Source organism: Euphorbia lathyris, chromosome 10 (assembly GCF_963576675.1).
Source record: "Euphorbia lathyris chromosome 10, ddEupLath1.1, whole genome shotgun sequence".
In the NCBI taxonomy this organism is placed as follows: domain Eukaryota; kingdom Viridiplantae; phylum Streptophyta; class Magnoliopsida; order Malpighiales; family Euphorbiaceae; genus Euphorbia; species Euphorbia lathyris.
This window is the reverse complement of record NC_088919.1, coordinates 20,819,051-20,826,941: the sequence shown is the minus strand read 5'-3', so window position 1 is coordinate 20,826,941 and position 7,891 is coordinate 20,819,051. Positions and strand designations below refer to the sequence as shown.

At 36.2% G+C, this 7,891-nt stretch overlaps 1 pseudogene; it reads left to right on the top strand.

Moving 5' to 3' along the window:
- Positions 1–4,618: 4,618 nt before the first annotated feature.
- LOC136208046 (beta-1,3-galactosyltransferase GALT1-like) lies at positions 4,619–7,891 on the top strand (annotated as a pseudogene).

The window sequence follows — 7,891 nt, the reverse complement described above, 5'->3', positions numbered from 1 at the left end:
TTAGTGAAACCAGAGGGATTTTATTTGAACTTTACCCTATTTTTTATAAGCAAAAGTGTATCACAGGGCTACATGACACAAAACCGAGACAAAAAAACACTAGGAGCTCTTGCTTTAAATCTTCCCTAAGTTCTGAGACATCTCTTTGAGGATGTGCACTCCAGGGCAGAGAATCTTCATAGTTGGCTATCCAATTAGCACTTCTATTTCCTTCTCAGTAGACGTGACGAAGAGAAATCTCTCACTCTTTACCGATATAAGCTCCACAATGACCCCCACTAGAGAGGCGACCTCGTTAGGAGAATAAAATATCGAGAAATAAGGTCGATGCAGATCTTGCTATCAACTTCAAAATTACTCTTTTATACCCAACGACCAAGCAAGTCTCAAGCTACTCCGCCTTAACCACTGAGCAGACACCCATATTCTTAACAAATCCTTGAACCCAATCACTTTTGCTATCGCATATAAGACCGCCAGTCGCATCTAAGAATTAGCTCCCTTTAACAACACCATCTATTTTGAGCTTGACCTAAGTGGTTCCGGAGGACTCCACCCAATCAAAACCTCTTCTTTAATGAGTTTGTGCACAACCAAATCATTGGAGAAAGTCTGATTACTATGAATGATGTCTTAACAGTCATCTTAATGCTTTCCTAAGAGCTGGGTGAGCGGATACGTAAACATGACCAGAAAGACCTGGTTTTTCTTCCTCATAAGCTAAGCCAGTTGAGGAAGAGAATCCTATCCTTGTTAAAGTCAGAGGTTTAACTGTGTCGTGAATAGAGTCTTGCTAAGGATAAGGATGCGTCAGTGGCAACTGGTCCTTCTTTGTGTGCAAGCCACTAAGTCAAGCGGAATGAGGAAAAGAAAAAGGAAAGGATTGACTAAAGAGAACCATAGAAACGAGGTGTTACCTAATATAAAGAAATGACTAAGCATAAGAAGTTACGAATAGAAAGATAAGCTAAAAGCAAGGATGTTAGTAACGAAAAGAAGAATACTACCTTCGTTTTTAGAAGTTCTTCCGAAGCGCTTTGAAAGAACTCAAGTTCAAGGCAACATATCTAGACATGATCCGAGGAAAGCCCTCCCCTCCCTTCAATATTTTTTGAATTCTTGTCTCAATCGATGGATCATACATTGCACATCCTAAGAAGCGGAGCCTAGGGCTGCTCTCTCCCTCTCAATTAGAATTGTTATGAAGAGGAATTCTTCCCTAAAGCCGAGACCTAACTAACATATCTAGTTTATCCCGCGGATTCCTCACCCTCAGGAGCATGAAGTAAGGAATAAAGCAAGAGTTACAAAGTAAGGAATGAAGTCTGTGTAAGCCCTAGCCCCATATGGTTCTTCTTCTGGTATAAGAGGTTAGTTCTGGTTTAGTCAGGTTCCGTAAGCTTGATTGACTCATATACACTATTTATTACTCCATCTCTTTTGGTTTCGAGAGCCTCCCCCTCCCTGTCCTTACTCGTCTTTTGAAAGGTGTCATCCTGGATTCTTTTTTCGTATGACGGGGAAAGTTCCGCACCTTTCTATAGAAATTTTTTCTAAAATTTTTCCTCGGGTCTCCCTATAAAACAGAATGAAAAGCCCAGGTGGAAGCACAAAAAAAGAGAGAGGAAATATTTCGCCGAATTTATAAATATTAATTTATAATTCTATTATTAAATCACAAAAAAAATCTCTTTTTTAGAACTACTGATATGTGCAATTAGTGTAGAATAAGAAATAAAATATCTACGTTTTCTAATAATATCTAAAATCGACCCAAGTTGTCAATGTTAGGGGTAAAATTGCTCTTAGCTACCAGCATTATGGGTAAAATTACACTATTTTAGACGTTAATAGTAAAATTATTCATAGTTGTAAACGTTATGAGCATTTTTTCACATTTTTCCTTTTATAATTTCATTGTTTATTTATTTAAAACATGTCAATTTTAGACATTTTAAATCCGAACAGCAACAGCTCAATATAATTTTACCAAACACTAGTAATTAAACATCTAATAATAAACAGCTAACAGCTTACTGCAACTGCAAATGCAAATGCAAACAGCTAACAGCAATAGCAACAACTATTAACTAACAGCTGAACCAAACAGGCCCTTAATTGTCGTATGCATAAATTGGATTATTAGAAGATGATTAAATCTTGTTAGTTCAGCAGAGTGAGTAATGGAATTAAACTCAACTTATTCAAATTTTTATTTTATTTTATTTAAATTTAAACTATAAAAGAAAAAACAAATGCAGGCACGGCCGGTGGAAATTATGCTCCGAATTTCGAAAATTATATACTCCCTCCTTCAGTATAATGAGAAATCCTTTGAATAGAAAATATCGACACACACAACACAACAACCGCCATTTGGCGTACAGTTGAAGTTTATTCGGGAAATTCGAAAGTTTAACTTCCTTTCCAAAACTTTCATCATTTCTTCTTCATCTGTTCTACTTCATTCGTCTTTGCTCTTTCTGCTCAGGTATGTCTCTCTTTCTTTTTCTATTCTATCTGTAAGTACGCGTCAGATTAGCGTTTGTTTTTGTGTTTCTGTCTTCAACTTCTTGGTGTCATTTATTTGATTTCTGTTATCTGTACATTTGATGGAGCTTAGTTTTAAAAGTGATAGATTATATGTCTCCGATTGTTGCGGTTTTTGATTTATCAATGCAACTTAGTTTCAGATTGAAGTTTGCTCTTGTTTATCTTTTCCTAAATTTTATTAACTATGGAGTTCAAAATTCCAAAGGAAGTAGGAACCCCTACTAGCTACTTAGTAATCGGCGTTTGTAACCGCTTGATCATGGCACATGCATTTTATGACTACAGGAATTTAAGGACTGAACCGAATGACCATTAAATTTGATAAAATGTTGTGCATTCTCATCATTAAGTTAATGTATTTCTGTAGTTTGAATCTTTCGTTCTCAAATGAGTCGGGTAAATTTCATCAATGGTGTACAACCTTTGCCTCATTTCACACTTTGGTGTACAACCTTTATTTTGTCTCACTAATATGTACGACCTTATAGGTGACCTCACACTTTGATGTATAACAGGTAAAAATGACCGGTCAACGTTTGGTCAACGCGCCACATCAGCATTTTTCATCTACCCATTAAAAAAGTGGGACCCACTTCTTGTTCAATTACTAAAATACCCTTCCCCTTTATACAATTACTAAAAAACCCTTATCCCCTTCCTTGTAACCCCTCTCTCTCTCTCTAAATCCCCCCCTATACTCTCTCAAAAACTTTCAATCTCTCTTAATAGCAACAAAACAATTCTGGGATTGAATCCATTGACATTACCACACTTTTTTTCAACATTTAACAACCTCATTTTCATCTAATTTCCCTCCTTTATTTATTGTTCTTCAGGATCAAACTCGTCTCTCCCGGTTTAAAAAACAAACAGTCCACTAACCTTAAACCGCTGCTCAACCGATTTCTCAACATCTCCTAACTCAACCAAGCTCAGCGATTCAAAAGAAATATCAAAATCTGGTGTTGTAACTCAGATAATACAGCACCAGATTCTGAAGAAGCAATATAGAAGATGACAAAGAAATAGAAAATGAAGAGGTCGAGAAAAGGAGAATGAAGATAGGAGAATAAGACAAGATATTGCTGATAAAACTATCGAAGAAGCACCGAAAATGAACCTGGTGAATATAGAATAAGATATTTCTGATAAAACTGTCGAAAAAGAAGCACTGAAAAATAAACCTCCTCCTTCAAAGAAGGGAGAGGAAAAAGAACCACCCAAGATGATGACTGTTCTTACTTCAATTTGGTTTTTGGAATGAGGTAACCTGGTAACGAAATGCTAGAAAAAGAGAACGAAAAGAAGAAAAAACCAGAAGCAGGAAAGCTGCAGATCTCCAATGAATTGCATAATTAAAAAAAACCAAATAGACTCAAAACTGGGATCTTATTAAGGAAAAGACGCTCAACCAGTAGCTCTTTGGTACATAAAAACATGTTATAAATTTGTAATTGTAAAGATGGTTGATTGATAATTTTGAATTAACAATTTTGTGCAGAGAAAATGAAAGGTCTAACATGGATTTAGAAAGTACAAATTCATTATTGTATTTGAAAGGAAAGATTGAAAGTTTTTTAGAGAGAAAGGGAAAGATAGAGAGGGGTTGCAAGGAAGGGGATAAGTGTTTTTTAGTAATTGTATAAAAGGGAAGGATATTTTAGTAATTGAATAAGAAGTGGGTCCCACTTTTTTAAATGGGTATATGAAAAATGCTGAGGTGGCGCGTTGACCAAGTGTTGACCGGTCATTTTTACCTGCTATACACCAAAGTGGGAGGTCACCTATAAGGTCGTACATATTAGTGAGACAAATTGAAGGTTGTACACCGAAGTGTGAAATGAGACAAATGTTGTACACCATTGATGAAATTTACCCCAAATGAGTCGGATTGGTTGATTGGAAAACTTACACTTGATTTTGGTTTAGGTTAGGAGATTGTTGCTCAAGCTCAATGCATTTCCTATATACCCTCCTCTCTCCCTATTTATAGGCCTCTGATTTTTCAGAGACGCCTTTGGGAATGTAACCATCATTGATTTCAGCGAAGGTCAGTTAAGCAAAAATGAAGAAAGGGCTTCTGAGTTTTCTTATTGTGTTTCTTTTTGTGCTGATGGTTCTAAGAGCAGGTGTGATGAAAAATCGTTTTAGGGAGAGAACATTGTTGAATCCGACTGGTATGAATTTATCTAATCCTCTTGAATTGACTGATCTTGGACCTTCACCTGCATTTTATAGCCCAAATTCTGCTAGTCATGTGGTTTCTACAGGAACGGTAGTATCTAGTCTCTTTATCAGAAGGAACTTTTCCTATGAAATTCAGAATTCATTACTGACATGACACCATATGAGGCACTTGGTAAACTATTCACAAGGTCTTACTAATGCAATGGGGGCTATTACGGAAGCTCAAGGTGCCTGGGAAAGCCTCGTGGACTATTTTATGAAGAGGGAACAAGGAAATGTGAATAAAAGTTCGCTTCATGATGTGAAGGAGAAAAAATGCCCTTATTTTCTCAACATAATGAATGACACAGAATTTGGAGATGATGGTTATAAGTTACGGATTCCTTGTGGCTTTATTCAGGGTACTGCAATTACAATAATAGGCATTCCTAATGGTCTTCTTGGTAGTTTCCAGATTGACTTATCAGGGGAACCACTCTCAGGAGAGCCTCAGCCTCCCATTATTCTGCATTATAATGTTCGACTTCTAGGTGATAAGTTAACTAAGGATCCTGTGATTGTTCAAAACACATGGACAACAAACCATGATTGGGGGGGAAGAGGAGCGGTGCCCTTCATCTGTTCCTGAAGATAACAAGAAAGGTATTGAAGTTTTCGTCTCTTCTTATTACCACTGCACCAAACATTAATGTTTTGTATCATTCTTTACCATCAAAGTATTCCAATTTCTCAAGTAGAAATGTTAATGTCTTTGGGCATCTAGGAATTTTTAACTTGATGTTCTTGCTTCTCTCCTAGCCTTTTTCCTTATTCTTTCAGTGAAATACTACTAATACATGGGAAAATATTCAAGCTTCAATATTTGAAATGACATATATGGTAATGAATAGAAAATGAACTGAAACTTTTCATTTTAGTCTCCTTAAAGAAATTATGAGATTAAGAAGGAATTAATTGATATAGATTTATCTTACATTTGTAACCTGCTCCTAGTTTTGAGCCATATATAATAAACTATGATCAAGGCATATTATTGGATATTTCTCTATTCCGGCCTATAAATGTAAAGAGGTATGCACTATTTTTATATATATTTCTCAATTCTGAGCTTCCTTTTTCTCATGTAGAGCAGTTGATAAGTTGAACCAGTGCAATGAATTGGTGGGTAAAGATTATAAGTTTACCGGATCCTCAAACATTTCTGTATCGTCATCGACGTCTAAGAACAGATCTAGAGTTAGAAGGTATTTCCCATTTAAGCAAGGGTACTTGTCTGTTATGACACTTAGTGTGGGAGAGGAATGGATTCAGATGACAATTGATGGAAAGCATATAACATCTTTCGCTTATCGTGAAGTATTTCTATTGTTTTCCTCTTAGTTAGCATTTCTATCATTTTATTGGAATGTATACTTGCTTTTGCTCATTCTTTTCATGTGATGTCTATAGAGTTTGGAGCCATGGCTTATTAGTGAAGTAAGGATATCTGGAGACTTGAAATTAATATCGGTACTGGCGAGTGGATTACCCTCATTTGAGGAATCAGAACACATTGTTGATTTGGAGTCACTGAAATCAGCTCAACTAGTGCCGCACCAGCCACTAGATCTCTTTGTTGGTGTGTTTTCTTCTGCCAATAATTTTGAGCGCGGGATGGCTGTTCGTAGAACATGGATGCAATACCCAGCAGTAAAGACAGGAGAGGTTGCAATGCGCTTTTTTGTTGGTCTGGTTAGTGCTGTTATGGTTCATCTAATTTTATCATGCTAGACAAGATGTTCAAGTTGTTTTCATTGTTGATTGGGCTTCCTTCCATACATCATGTGCAATTTTCTTGGATTGATTATGATATCTATTCAGTTTTATCCTAAAAAGCTATAGTCTGAGTCTCATGATTAACCCAAACAAAGTATAAATTTGAATGAAATCATGTTTTGTAGCACAAGAACCAGATGGTCAATGAACAGCTCGGAGATGAGCTACAAACATACGGAGACATACAGCCGTTGCCTTTTGTCGACTATTATAGCCTTATAACGTGGAAGACTATAGCAATCTGTATTTTTGGGGTAAGTTTTCACTTATTTGTGTATTTAGAATGTGGTTTTTTGTTTGCTCATTTTGTCTTTTTGACAGGCAGAAATTGTTTCGGCCAAGTATGTCATGAAAACAGACGATGATGCATTTGTTCAAGTAGATGAAGTTCTTGCTTCTTTGACTAAAACAAATGTGACAAATGGGCTTCTTTATGGTTTGATCACCTATAATTCCCAGCCTCACAGGAATGCTAACAGTAAATGGTACATCAGCCTGGAGGTAACTTTTTGCAAAATATCTGTTGATTTACTATTTTTTTTTCACTTTTCTGTAGCATGTGTTGTCTTACGTGCTGCTTGTTCTTTAATTTCCCTTGATTAAAGGAATGGCCTCAGAATTATTACCCGCCGTGGGCACATGGTCCTGGCTATGTGGTATCAAATGACATTGCGAAAGCTGTTTATAGGAGACACAAAAATGGTCATTTGAAGGTATGAATACATGAGACTATCATTTGATATACATCTCTAAATTTAATAAATTTTGAGCTGTTATTTTCCTGCCCATTTCCTTGTAATCTTCACATAGAAAATACTTTCTTGAATCATTGAAAAGTCTTGTTGTCGCAGTAGGACCATTCTCTTTTGATTACAGGGCCATTAGTATGTTAACGTATCTTTTGAAAATAAAATCACACTGTGCAAGCTCAAATAAATTAATTTCCTTCCCTTTTAAGTTATGATGGAAGCATAAATACTTCTGTTTCAATATTTAAAGTCAAATTCACATAATAACTTTGAACATCTCCTAATCACTCATCATTTATTGCATTACATAATGTAGACCATGTCATGCATAACTTTATGATGGTGTTAAAGTGAATAGGCAATGATGAATGCAGATGTTCAAACTGGAGGATGTAGCAATGGGAATGTGGATAGAAGAGATGAAGAGAGAGAGTCTGCAGGTTATTTATGTGAATGAAGAGCGAGTTTGCAGTGAGGGATGCAATGATGGTTATGTAGTTGCTCACTACCAAAGCCCAAGAGAGATCCTTTGCCTATGGCAGAAATTGCAAGAAGAACATAATCCTATCTGTTGTTCTGCCAAATAA